Here is a 13,832-nt window from a genome sequence, read left to right as displayed (position 1 = left end):
GTATTACCTCTTTGCATTTTACAAACCAGGCAACCTCAAGAATTTTCAGTACTGCCCCCCCCATGAATTTTACACACTGAGCACCATGTTAAATGTTATACACTGGTCCCCCTTATGAATTATATACATTGGGCCCCCCCATGAATTATATACATTGGGCTCCCTCTGTAATTATATACACTAAGGCCCCTTATGAATTATACACACTGGTCCCCCATATGCATTATATAAATTGAGCACCCTCATACATTATACACACCAAGCCGCATTATGAATTATATACAATAAGGTCCCTTATGAATTATACACACTGGTCCCTCATATGAGTTATATACACTGGCCCCCCTCATGAATTATACACACTGGGCCCTTTCATTGATTAGATGCACTGAGTCCCCTCATGAATTATATACACTGAGCCCGTAATGAATTCTATACACTAAACCCCCTTATGAATTTTATATCCTGAGTCCCCTCATTATATACCCTGCCTCTCCTCATGAATTTTACACAGGGTCCCCGTTATACCAATTGCCCACCATAAATTGTACATACTAGGCCCCCTCATTATCTACATTGCCCTCCCATGAATTGTACACACTGCCCACCATGAATTTTAGATAGGGCCCACTCATTATACACACTGCTCCCCCATGAATTTTACATTGGGCCCTATCATTATACACACTGCTCCCACATGAATTCTACATAGGACCTTCTAATTATACACACTGCCCCCCCCCTGGAATTGTACACACTAGCCCCCCTCATTATATACATTGCCCCACATGAATTGTACACACTGCCCTCCCCCTCCCCCCATGAATTTTACTTAGGGCCCTTCATTATACTCACTGCCCGCCATGAATTTTAGATAGGGCCCACTCATTATACACACTGCTCCCCCATGAATTTTACATTGGGCCCTATCATTATACCCACTGACCCCACTCCCCCATGATTTTTACATAGGTTCCTCCCTCTCTCTGTTGCTGAAAGACTTAAAGAATCATGTACATAGCTCATTTCGTTTCTGCTGCCCCTGGTGCTGCCGGATGGGAAGGGATGAGTAGCTGCTAGAGATGAGCGAGCACTAAAATGCTCGGGTACTCGTTATTCGAGACGAACTTTTCCCGATGCTTGAGTGCTCGTCTCGAATAACGAACCCCATTGAAGTCAATGGGAGACTCAAGCATTTTTCAAGGGGACCAAGGCTCTGCACAGGGAAGCTTGGTTAAACACCTGGGAACCTCAGAAAAGGATGGAAACACCACGGAAATGGACAGGAAACAGCAGGGGCAGCATGCATGGATGCCTCTGAGGCTGCTTAATCGCACCATTATGCCAAAATTATGGGCAACAGCATGGCATGACCGAGTGACCGAATGAGGCTAGATAGCATCTAAAACATCCAATAATTGACCCTGACACTATAGGGGACGGCATGCAGAGGCAGTGGCAGCAGTGGCAGGCTAGAGAGTGTCATGGTGACATACCCTAAATGGAATCAGGTTTCACCAAAGGAGGTGAAATGATTTCCTATGTGAACAAAAGGTTGACGGTATATTTAGTCGATAACACAGCATGGTGGCGACATAGTGACCAAGTTCCATAACGTATCTGGTGAAACACCCGAAAAATGAGCCTGACACAGCTCTTTTGATAAGGGGACGACATGTGGAGGCAGCCATGGAGACGACTTCCATAAGAGCGACAGTATGGGGCATTCATATTGCGCTGCTATGATTGCAACTTCAGGTCTCCAGCATGGCGGCGACAGATGGGCCGAGTTCCACTATGTATCTGGTGAAACACCTGAAAATTCTGCCTGACACAGCTCATTTGATAAGGGGATGATGTGCTGCATATCCTCTCGTGCTCCAGCGTCTGGGGTATAGAGAGTTGAAATGAGACATTGGTGGACGCTGTGGAGGATTGTGGAGGCAAAATGGACAGGAAACAGCAGGGGCAGCATGCATGGATGCCTCTGAGGCTGCCTAATCTTGGGATGGAGCTGGCAGTCCACTGCCAGGCGAGCTTTCGCCTGTCCAAGCCCCTGTCTCTCGGCTCCTCCCCACCCAAAATGGGCCTGGGGGCCAGAAGCGTTTACTTTGAAAAAATTATAATTTTCAAAGCAGGCGGGGTCGTTTGAATATTTCACCTAGGAATAATGGAATAGCATAGTGGTTCTATTTTTAATTGTTTTTACGGAAATGGTTCCATGATTAAGAGCGACAGTATGGGTCATCCATATTGCGCTGCTATGATTGCAACTTCAGGTCTCCAGCATGGCGGCGACAGATGGGCCGCGTTCCACTATGTATCTGGTGAAACACCTGAAAATTCTGCCTGACACAGCTCGTTTGATAAGGGGACGATGTATTGAGGCAGTGAACTAGTAGTAGATTAAAGGTGCTGCAGTTAAAACTATGTTAGTTGGATCTTGGGATGGAGCTGGCGCTCCGCTGCCAGGCGAGCTTTCACCTATCCAAGCCCCTGTCTCTCGGCTACTCCCCAAACAGCACTTCTAAGAACCTTTTGTATAAGATCAAGTGTAGTAGCGTTCTTATAAGTTTGGGATATGGCGGGTGAGGGGAATGTAAACAGATGCGCAAGAAGCGCTGAAATAATATTGGTAAATGATAAAAGTTTGCCATTTTATTTTGTGGATTACACAGCAGGGTGGCGACAAAGTTAACAAGTTTGATGTGGAATCCATGAAAACAACCCAAAATTCTGCCTGACACAGTTCTTTTGATAAGGAGACCATGTATGGAGGCAGCTATATGGACAACTTTTGGAGGCAGCTATGGCGATGATGTGTGGAGGTAGCAATGGAGACAACGTGTGGAGCCAGCTAAAAAGACGACATGTGGAGGCTGCTATGGAGACAATTTAATTTGGATAGTGCCTGTATGTGGCAGTCCAAAAAAGTTTTCAAACCAGAGGACCAGGTAGGTGGTCCTCCAGAAAAATTAAATAAATTGAGTGCCTGTATGTGGCAGTCCAAAAAAGTTTTCAAACCAGAGGAGCAGGTAGGTGGTCCTCCAGAAAAATCAAATAGATTGAGTGCCTGTATGTGGCACTCCCAAAAATTGCTTAAAACAGAGGACCGGGTAGGTGGCCCTCCAGAAAAATTAAATACATAGAGTACTATAGCTAGAGCCAGTTGGCCCTGGCAAAAAATAGCCAGTTTCCTCTGCTTTAGTGTACAAAGAGGAGGAGAAGGAGGACAATGAGGAGGAGGAGTGCATACATTATTCAGGTTGAGCTTCTTTCACCTGGTGGAGAATGAAAATCCGGAGAAATCCAGGCTTTATTCATCTTGATAAGCATCAGCCTGTCAGCGCTGTCAGTCGACAGGCGTGTACACTTATCGGTGATGATGCCACCAGCTGCACTGAAAACCCGCTCGGACAACACGCTAGCGGCAGGGCAGGCAAGAACCTCCAAGGCGTACAGCGCCAGTTCGTGCCACATGTCCAGCTTTGAAACCCAGTAGTTGTAGTTGCTGGACAAGCTGCTTGCTCGCCTACTCTCCCTCGCTACTTGTCCCGCAGAAGTACGCCCTCTGCCGCTAGCGCTGTCAGAAGGGAAATACTGTTTCGGCTTGTGCACCAGGGCCTGCTAGTATTCATGCATTCTCACACTCCTTTCCTCTCCAGGGATGAGAGTGGAAAGATTTTGCTTGTACAGTGGGTCCAGAAGAGTGAATACCCAGTAATCGGTGCTGGAATAAATTCTTTGAACGCGAGGGTCACGGGATAGGCAGCCTAGCATGAAATCTGCCATATGCGCCAGAGTCCCAACGCGCAAGAATTCACTTCCCTCACTGGCCTGACTGCCCATTTTCTCCTCCTCCAACTCCTCCAACTCCTCTTCTTCTGCCCATACACGCTGAACAGTGAAGGACTGAACAATGGTCCCCTCTTCTGTCTCGCAAACATTCTCCTCCTCTTCCTCCTCATCCTCCTCCACCTCCTCCGATATGAGCTGAGAAACAGACCTAAGGGTGCTTTGGCTATCAACAAGGGAATCTTCTTCCCCCGTCTCTTGTGACGAGCGCAAAGCTACCGACTTCATGCTGACCAGAGAGTTTTTCAACAGGCCAAGCAGCGGGATGGTGAGGCTGATGATGGCGGCATCGCCACTGACCATCTGTGTTGACTCCTCAAAGTTACTCAGCACCTGACAGATATCAGACATCCACGTCCACTCCTCATGAGATTTATGAGATTTAACACATGGGCCAGGCATGGCACATGTGTCAGTCTGCCGAGTTACAGAGCCGCCACCAGGTTACGGCCGTTGTCACACACAACCATGCCTGGCTTCAGGTTCAGCGGTGCCAGCCACAGATTGTTCTGCGCCGTGATGCCCTATAATAGCTCTTGGGCGGTGTGCCTTTTATCGCCTAGGCTCAGCAGTTTGAGCACCGCCTGCTGTCGCTTAGCGACGGCACTGCTGCTGTGCCTAGAGCTACCGACTGATGGCGCCATGCCCACGGATGGTAATTCGGAGGAGGAGGAGGTGGAGGAGAGGTGGGAGGAGGAGGAGGCATAGTAGGCCTTTGAGACCTGGACCGAGGTAGGCCCCGCAATCCTCGGCGTCGGCAGTATATGACCAGCCCCAGGGTCAGACTCGGTCCCAGCCTCCACCAAGTTAACCCAATGTGCCGTCAGCGATATATAGTGGCCCTGCCCGGCTGCACTCGTTCACGTGTCCGTGGTCAGGTGGACCTTGTCAAAAACAGCGTTAGTCAGGGCACGGATGATGTTCTCTGACACGTGCTTGTGCAGGGCTGGGACGGCACATCGGGAAAAGTAGTGGCGGATGGGGACCGAATACCGAGGGGCGGCCGCCGCCATGAGGTTTCGAATGGCCTCGGTCTCTACCAGCCTATAGGGCAGCATCTCCAGGCTAAGCAACTTGGAGATGTGGACGTTGAGGGCTTGGGCGTGCGGGTGGGTTGCACTATATTTGCGTTTCCGCTCCAGCGTCTGGGGTATGGAGAGCTGAACGCTGGTGGATGCTGTGGAGGATCGTGGAGGCGAAGATGGGGTTTTCGCACGGGAGGTGTTTGGCCCGTGGTCCTGGGCCGGGGGCTGACTAGCAGATGACACAGGGGAAGGAGCAGTGGTGTGCCCGGCCGGAGGTGAACGGGCTTGGTGCCATTGAGTGGGGTGTTTAGCATTCATATGCCTGCATAGTTAAGCTAGTAGTGGTGGAACCCCTGCTGATCCTGGTTTGGCAAAGGTTGCACACCACAGTCCGTCGGTCATCCGGTGTTTCTTTAAAGAACCTCCAGACTTCTGAAAATCTAGCCCTCGCCACGGGAGCTTGACTACGGGCAACATTTGGCGCTGATGCACCAGCTCTGGCCCTGCCTCTCCGTCTGGCCCCACCACTGCCTCTTCCAACCTGTTCTGCTATAGGACTCTCCTCCGTCTCAGAAGCACTGTGTTCACCCGGCCTATCAACCCAGCTTGGGTCTGTCATCTCATCATCCTCCGATCCCTCAGTCTGCTCCCCCCTCGGACTTCCTGCCCTGACAACAACTTCACCACTGTCTGACAACCGTGTCTCCTCATCTTCCGACACCTCTTTACACACTTCTTCCACTACGTCAATAATGTCATTATCACCCACAGACTGCGACTGGTGGAAAACCTGGGCATCGGAAAATTGCTCAGCAGCAACCGGACAAGTGGTTTGTGACTGTGGGAAGGGTTCAGAAAACAGTTCCTCAGAGTATGCCGGTTCAAATGCCAAATTTTGGTGGGAGGGGGCAGACTGGGGGGAAGGAGGCTGAGGTGGAGGAGCTGGAGGAGTGCTGATTTCGGTGACATGGGTGGACTGCGTGGCAGACTGACTGGTGGACAAATGGCAAGAAGCATTGTCCGCAATCCACAACATCCCCTCTTCGCACTGTTCTGGCCTCAACAGTGCTCTACCACGAGTCCCAGTAACTTGAGACATGATGAACCTAGGGAGTGTAGCTCTGCGGCGTTCCCCTGCTCCCTCATCAGCAGGTGGTGTCTCACCCCGCCCAGGACCACGGCCTCTGACCCCTGCAGTAGTTGGACGCCCACGTCCACGCCCTCGTCCTTTTCCCCGTAGCCCTCGGGTTAAACATTTTCAAAATTAAAGTGTAAACTTCAATTTTTTTTTTGTGTGTTTTTTGTGCTTTTTTTTTTAAACAAAATGATGCTATCCTATTGCTATGGCTAGTTTCTAACCTACACTGACAGCACACAACTGGATTTTGTGCTGTGCCAGATGACTTTGAGTTATAAAAGAAATAAACGTAAAAAATAAATAAATCAGCAGACTGTGCCTAATTCAAATCAAACCCCTAATAAATTGTCCCACTTCGGTGTTTGAGGTGGATATGTGTGTCACTAAGAGGTAAACACAACGGTCGCAAGTCTCCCAGCAAATTCCTCACAATATGGTCCTAACTGCACTACTAATGCCAGCAAGCCCAGCCACAAGCAAACCAAAAAAAAAGGAAAATATAAAGCTATTGTAGGCCTAAATAAGCCGTTGGGGTTCTCCTATGGCTATTTTCTAGCCCACACTCAAAGCACACTGCTTTGGCAGATTACTGTGAGTTCTAAAAAGAAATAAACGTAAAAAAAAATAAATCAGCAGACTCTGCCTAATTCAAATCAAACCCCTAATAAATTGTCCCACTTCGGTGTTTGAGGTGGATATGTGTGTCACTAAGAGCTAAACACAAGTCTCCCTGCAAATTACTCACAATATGGTACTAGCTGCACTACTAATGCCAGCAAGCCCAGCCACAAGCAAACCAAAAAAACAGGAAAATATAACTCTATTGTAGGCCTAAATAAGCCGTTGGGGTTCTCCTATGGCTATTTTCTAGCCCACACTCAAAGCACACTGCTTTGGCAGATTACTGTGAGTTCTAAAAAGAAATAAACGTAAAAAAAAATAAATCAGCAGACTCTGCCTAATTCAAATCAAACCCCTAATAAATTGTCCCACTTCGGTGTTTGAGGTGGATATGTGTGTCACTAAGAGCTAAACACAAGTCTCCCTGCAAATTACTTACAATATGGTACTAGCTGCACTACTAATAGCAGCAAACCCAGCCACAAGCAAACCAAAAAAAAAGGAAAATATAACGTTATTGTAGGCCTAAATAAGCCGTTGGGGTTCTCCTATGGCTATTTTCTAGCCCACACTCAAAGCACACTGCTTTGGCAGATTACTGTGAGTTCTAAAAAGAAATAAACGTAAAAAAAAATAAATCAGCAGACTCGGCGTAATTCAAATCAAACCCCTAATAAATTGTCCCACTTCGGTGTTTGAGGTGGATATGTGTGTCACTAAGAGCTAAACACAAGTCTCCCTGCAAATTACTCACAATATGGTACTAGCTGCACTACTAATGACAGCAAGCCCAGCCACAGGCAAACCAAAAAAAGTAAAATAAAACGTTATTGTAGCCCTAAGAAGGGCTGTTGGGTTCTTGTAGAATCACTCCTGCCTAACACTATTCTAATAGAACACCCTAACGCTTTCCCTGACCAGCAGCAGCTCTCTCCCTAGCGGCATCCAGACACAGAATGATCCGAGCAGCGCGGGCAGGGGCTAGTCTATTCCAGGGTCACCTGATCTGGCCAGCCAACCACTGCTATCGACGCGTAAGGGTACCACGTCATGCTGGGTGGAGTGCAGAGTCTCCTGGCTTGTGATTGGCTCTGTTTCTGGCCGCCAAAAAGCAAAACGGCGGGAGATGCCATTTTCTCGAGCTGGCGAAATACTTGTCCGAGCAACGAGCAGTTTCGAGTACGCTAAGGCTCGAACTAGCATCAAGCTCGGACGAGTATGTTCGCTCATCTCTAGTAGCTGCATATTGACGTCATGACACAGATGCGCATCTAGGGTTACGCTGCAAAGTGTGCTAAAGAGTCTCTCGGCCATGTCACACTCATAAAGTGATAGTAGTAGAGCATCCACTTCGGCCATAACAGTTACTACTGTAGCCATTGGCAGGGGCCTCCTATGGGTATGAACAGAGGCTCCTTCCACAGCACCCGGTGTTGAGGCCCAGCTTTAAATTCCCTGGTCTAGGATTATTTAGATCCTTTACAGTCTTTTTCTCTATTGTATTTTATCCCTCCAGTAGGTTCATCTAGAACAGTTCTGAAATGTAGATAATAGAAAAGCTTTATTGAGATTTATTTATAGTTATATGTTCTTCATTGTATATTATGCACATATTGGGGCATATTTATCCGTCCGTGGCGTTGAAGCCCTGAAATAATCGCAGATGCTTGCTTATTTCTGCGATTATTAAGCCCTCTCTGCCACCTTCACACCAGTGGGGCGTGAAGCTGTGAAGGAGGCGTGGCCAAATGAGCGGAGGGCGTGGCCAGCTGGGAGTGATCAATGTTACCCGCCAGATACATTAAGAGGCTTCATCAGCTTGTACGCCGGCATCTGGTAAATATCCCCCATTGTTCAATAATTGTGATGCCAGATTAAGAGCTGGGTCTTTTGGAACTCCATTTACCTAAAACAGAACAATGTCTTATTAATGTTTCATCTTTCTAGGTCATTGCTGATAAAAGGATCTAGGATCAATGGATTGCAGCCCAGGTATTGAATGTTGTCTGTGTGCAGTTATTATGTCACAGCATGTGCTAGTATAAAGCTCCTTTTACACATTTCTCATATGTCTTAAATAAAATGATACTTAACAAAGCGTAAAATGACTCGATTTCATTAAAAAGTGGTTACAATGAATTTCAGGACTCAACAAATCCACTTTGAGATTAACATCTGTTTGAAAGAGCAGGGACAGATTGAACTCTAGAGCGGAGCCTCTTTTGGCAGCTGGTGTGCATTTAAAAACTACTTATTTATGTTCATGAAGATCAGTAAAATGGATCAATGAATACGATGGGTTATGATGAATTACTGTTGCCAAAAAGAGTTAGAATTTAATTAATATATTTTGAGCAGAATCTCCATGATCATGTCAGGATTCACAATTGGAATAACTTTTCATTGCCATTTCCAATAGTCATTTCTTGAATTATTGTTTAATATGTCATGGTCTATCCTATACACTGTCTACAATGCAGCTAATTCAATGTAAAAAATACACAAGAAATATTTGACATACAATATTTCTGAGATCTTTAACCCCTAGAAAATCTGTATGATGCAATCTCTGTGAGTCAAATGTTTGGCCACTAGTAATACAACAATACATGTCAATCCTGACAATTTCGGTGCATGACTAGGGTACCATCCCATATGTTTGACCATTGACTGGCATATAAGGGCCTTTAAATAACTAGTGATGTAGTACATATAATACCATGTTATTCTAGTAATTTATTTATTCTGTCTTTTAGCAACAATCCTTTTGAGCCTTCTGTGTTGAGAGGAGCCAGCCAAAATGTTCAGGACCATGATGAACATTGCAGGTTTTGGACCCAAACCCCTCACTCCAACAGAAGTTCTGGTTTGGTATGTGGCTCAATGAGAGTGGATTGATTTAGCAGAGTTGTGTGTGAGTGAATGGATGGATGGATGGATGGATGCATCAGAGCTTTGTAATGGATGTAATGAATAGAGATGAAGTAGAGCTGTGTAAGTGCATGAATAGATGTAGCAGAGCTATGTGTAAGAATGAATGGATGTAGAAACGCCTTTGCTTGTGCGTGAACCTCAGGGAAATTTAAATTGATTATGTATATAGATAGATAGATAGATAGATACTGCTCAAAAAATAAGGGGACCACTTAAAGGGAACCTCATTTTCACTAGAGACAGGTTGTAGAAGCCCTTTAACAGCTGCATTGTAAATAAGCCTTTCTGTTTTGCATTACAATTTAATTGTGTGGTATAACCTTGCACCCTGACAGAATTGCTGTTCACTCCTCAGCTCTCAGCCCCCACCTTTGTACTCCTGTACAGGTCCTACCTCCCCCACTGGTGTCAGCTCACCAGGCTGTGAGCTCTCTTCCTGGGGACTGAGCTATAACACACAATTATATTGTAATGTGTATGCTTAGAGAATGCAGAAAGGCATATTTCCAATGCAGCTGTAATGGGCTTCTACAACCTGTCTTTAGGGAAAAGTACGTCCCTGGTGACAGGTTCCCTTTAAACTACACAATATTATTCAAGTAAATCAAACTTCTGTGAATTCAAACTTTCCACTTAGAAGACAACACTGATTGACAATCAATATCACATTCTGTTGTGAAAAAAGGAATAGACAACCAATGGAAATTATTGGCAATTAGCAAGACACACTAAGTAAAGGAGTGGTTCTGCATGTGGGGACCACAGACCACTTCTCAGTACTAGCATTTTCTGCTTGATGTTTTGGTCAATTGTGAATGTTGGTGGTTTACACTCGTGGTAGCATGGGACGGACTCTACAACCTACACAAGTGGCTCAGGTAATGCAGCTCATCCAGGATGGCACATCAATCCGAGCTGTGGCTAGAAGTTTCGGTGTGTCTGGCAGTGTAGTGTCCAGAGGCTGGAGGTGCTACCAGAAGATAGGTTATTACTAGAGATGAGCGAACATGCTCGTCCGAGCTTGATGCTCGGTCGAGCATTAGGGTACTCGAAACTGCTCGTTACTCGGACGAATACTTCGCCCGCTCGAGAAAATGGCAGCTCCCGCCGTTTTGCTTTTTGGCGGCCAGAAACAGAGCCAATCACAAGCCAGGAGACTCTGCACTCCACCCAGCATGACGTGGTACCCTTACACGTCGATAGCAGTGGTTGGCTGGCCAGATCAGGTGACCCTGGGATAGACTAGCCGCTGGCCGCGCTGCTCGGATCATTCTGTCTCTGGATGCCGCTAGGGAGAGAGCTGCTGCTGGTCAGGGAAAGCGTTAGGGTGTTCTATTAGCTTACTGTTAGGCAGGAGTGATTCTCAAAGAACCCAACAGCCCTTCTTAGGGCTACAATAACGTTCTACTTTATTTATTTTAATTTGCATCTATTACCATTTTGTGAGGAATTAGCAGGGGGACTTGCTACCGTTGTGTTTAGCTCTTAGTGGCACACATATCCATAGCAAAGACCGAAGTGGGAAAATTCAGTAGGGGTTGGATTTCTATTAGGCAATAACTCAGTGTCATCTCATCTGGCATAGTAGTGTGCTTCCTTTGATACTTGGCTAGAAAATAGCCATAGGAGAATACAAACAGCTTCTTGAAGCCTACAGTAGCGTTCTATATATTTGATTTCTGGTTGATCTGCTGGTGGCTGTAGTTTCTGCAGTGCATGTACTTGCCAATTCTGAGCAATTTGTAGTGAGACTTGCGACCGCTGTGTTCTGCGCTTAGTGGCGCACATATCCATAGCAAAGGCCGAAGTGGGAAAATTCAGTAGGGGTTGGATTTCTATTAGGCAATAACTCAGTGTCATCTCATCTGGCATAGTAGTGTGCTTCCTTTGATACTTGGCTAGAAAATAGCCATAGGAGAATACAAACAGCTTCTTGAAGCCTACAGTAGCGTTCTATATATTTGATTTCTGGTTGATCTGCTGGTGGCTGTAGTTTCTGCAGTGCATGTACTTGCCAATTCTGAGCAATTTGTAGTGAGACTTGCGACCGCTGTGTTCTGCGCTTAGTGGCGCACATATCCATAGCAAAGGCCGAAGTGGGAAAATTCAGTAGGGGTTGGATTTCTATTAGGCAATAACTCAGTGTCATCTCATCTGGCATAGTAGTGTGCTTCCTTTGATACTTGGCTAGAAAATAGCCATAGGAGAATACAAACAGCTTCTTGAAGCCTACAGTAGCGTTCTATATATTTGATTTCTGGTTGATCTGCTGGTGGCTGTAGTTTCTGCAGTGCATGTACTTGCCAATTCTGAGCAATTTGTAGTGAGACTTGCGACCGCTGTGTTCTGCGCTTAGTGGCGCACATATCCATAGCAAAGGCCGAAGTGGCAAAATTCAGTAGGGGTTGGATTTCTATTAGGCAATAACTCAGTGTCATCTCATCTGGCATAGTAGTGTGCTTCCTTTGATACTTGGCTAGAAAATAGCCATAGGAGAATACAAACAGCTTCTTGAAGCCTACAGTAGCGTTCTATATATTTGATTTCTGGTTGATCTGCTGGTGGCTGTAGTTTCTGCAGTGCATGTACTTGCCAATTCTGAGCAATTTGTAGTGAGACTTGCGACCGCTGTGTTCTGCGCTTAGTGGCGCACATATCCATAGCAAAGGCCGAAGTGGGAAAATTCAGTAGGGGTTGGATTTCTATTAGGCAATAACTCAGTGTCATCTCATCTGGCATAGTAGTGTGCTTCCTTTGATACTTGGCTAGAAAATAGCCATAGCAATAGGATAGGATTGTTTGGTTTTAAAAACTCAAAAAAAAAAAAAAAACACAAAAAAAAAAAAAAAAACACAAAAAAACACCAAAAAAAACAAAAAGAAGTAAAAAAAAAAAAAAAGTTATAACTCTCATTTTAAAAATGTTTAACCCGAGGGCTAGGGGTAGAGGACGAGGGCGGGGACGTGGGCGTCCAACTACTGCAGGGGTCAGAGGCCGTGGTCCTGGGCGGGGTGAGACACCACCTGCTGATGAGGGAGCAGGGGAACGCCGCAGAGCTACACTCCCTAGGTTCATGTCTGAAGTTACTGGGACTCGTGGTAGAGCACTGTTGAGGCCAGAACAGTGCGAACAGGTGATGTCGTGGATTGCTGACAATGCTTCGAGCAATTTGTCCACCACCAGTCAGTCTTCCACGCAGTCCACCCATGTCACCGAAATCCCCACTCCTCCAGCTCCTGCACCTCAGCCTCCTCCCCCCCAGTCTGCCCCCTCCCAGGAAAATTTGCCATTTGAACCGGCATACTCTGAGGAACTGTTTTCTGGACCCTTCCCACAGTCACAAACCACTTGTCCGGTTGCTGCTGACCAATTTTCCGATGCCCAGGTTTTCCACCAGTCACAGTCTGTGGGTGATGATGACCTTCTTGACGTAGTGAAAGTGTGTAAAGAGGTGTCCGACGATGAGGAGACACGGTTGTCAGACAGTGGGGAAGTTGTTGTCAGGGCAGGAAGTCCGAGGGGGGAGCAGACTGAGGGATCGGAGGATGATGAGGTGACAGACCCAAGCTGGGTTGAGAGGCCGGGTGAACACAGTGCTTCTGAGACGGAGGAGAGTCCTCGACCTGAACAGGTTGGAAGAGGCAGTGGTGGGGCCAGACGGAGAGGCAGGGCCAGAGCTGGTGCATCAGCGCCACTGTCAACTAGTGAAGCTCCCGTGGTGAGGGCTCTTGCGGCGAGGGCTAGATCTTCAGAAGTGTGGAGGTTCTTTAAGGAAACACCGGATGACCGACGGATTGTGGTGTGCAACATTTGCCAAACCAGGCTCAGCAGGGGTTCCACCACTACTAGCTTAACTACCACCAGTATGCGCAGGCATATGAATGCTAAGCACCCCACTCAGTGGCAACAAGCCCGTTCACCTCCGGCCGTGCACACCACTGCTCCTTCCCCTGTGTCAGCTGCTAGTCAGCCCCCTGCCCAGGACCCTGGCACAAAAACCCCATCGTCGCCTCCACGATCCTCCACAGCATCCACCAGCGTTCAGCTCTCCATACCCCAGACGCTGGAGCGGAAACGCAAATATAGTGCAACCCACCCGCACGCCCAAGCCCTTAATGTGCACATCTCCAGATTGCTTAGCCTGGAGATGCTGCCCTATAGGCTAGTAGAGACCGAGGCCTTTCGCAACCTCATGGCGGCGGCCGCCCCTCGGTATTCGGTCCCCAGCCGCCACTACTTTTCCCGATGTGCCGTCCCAG

Source organism: Engystomops pustulosus, chromosome 7 (assembly GCF_040894005.1).
Source record: "Engystomops pustulosus chromosome 7, aEngPut4.maternal, whole genome shotgun sequence".
NCBI lineage: Eukaryota > Metazoa > Chordata > Amphibia > Anura > Leptodactylidae > Engystomops > Engystomops pustulosus.
This window is presented reverse-complemented; position numbering follows the sequence as displayed.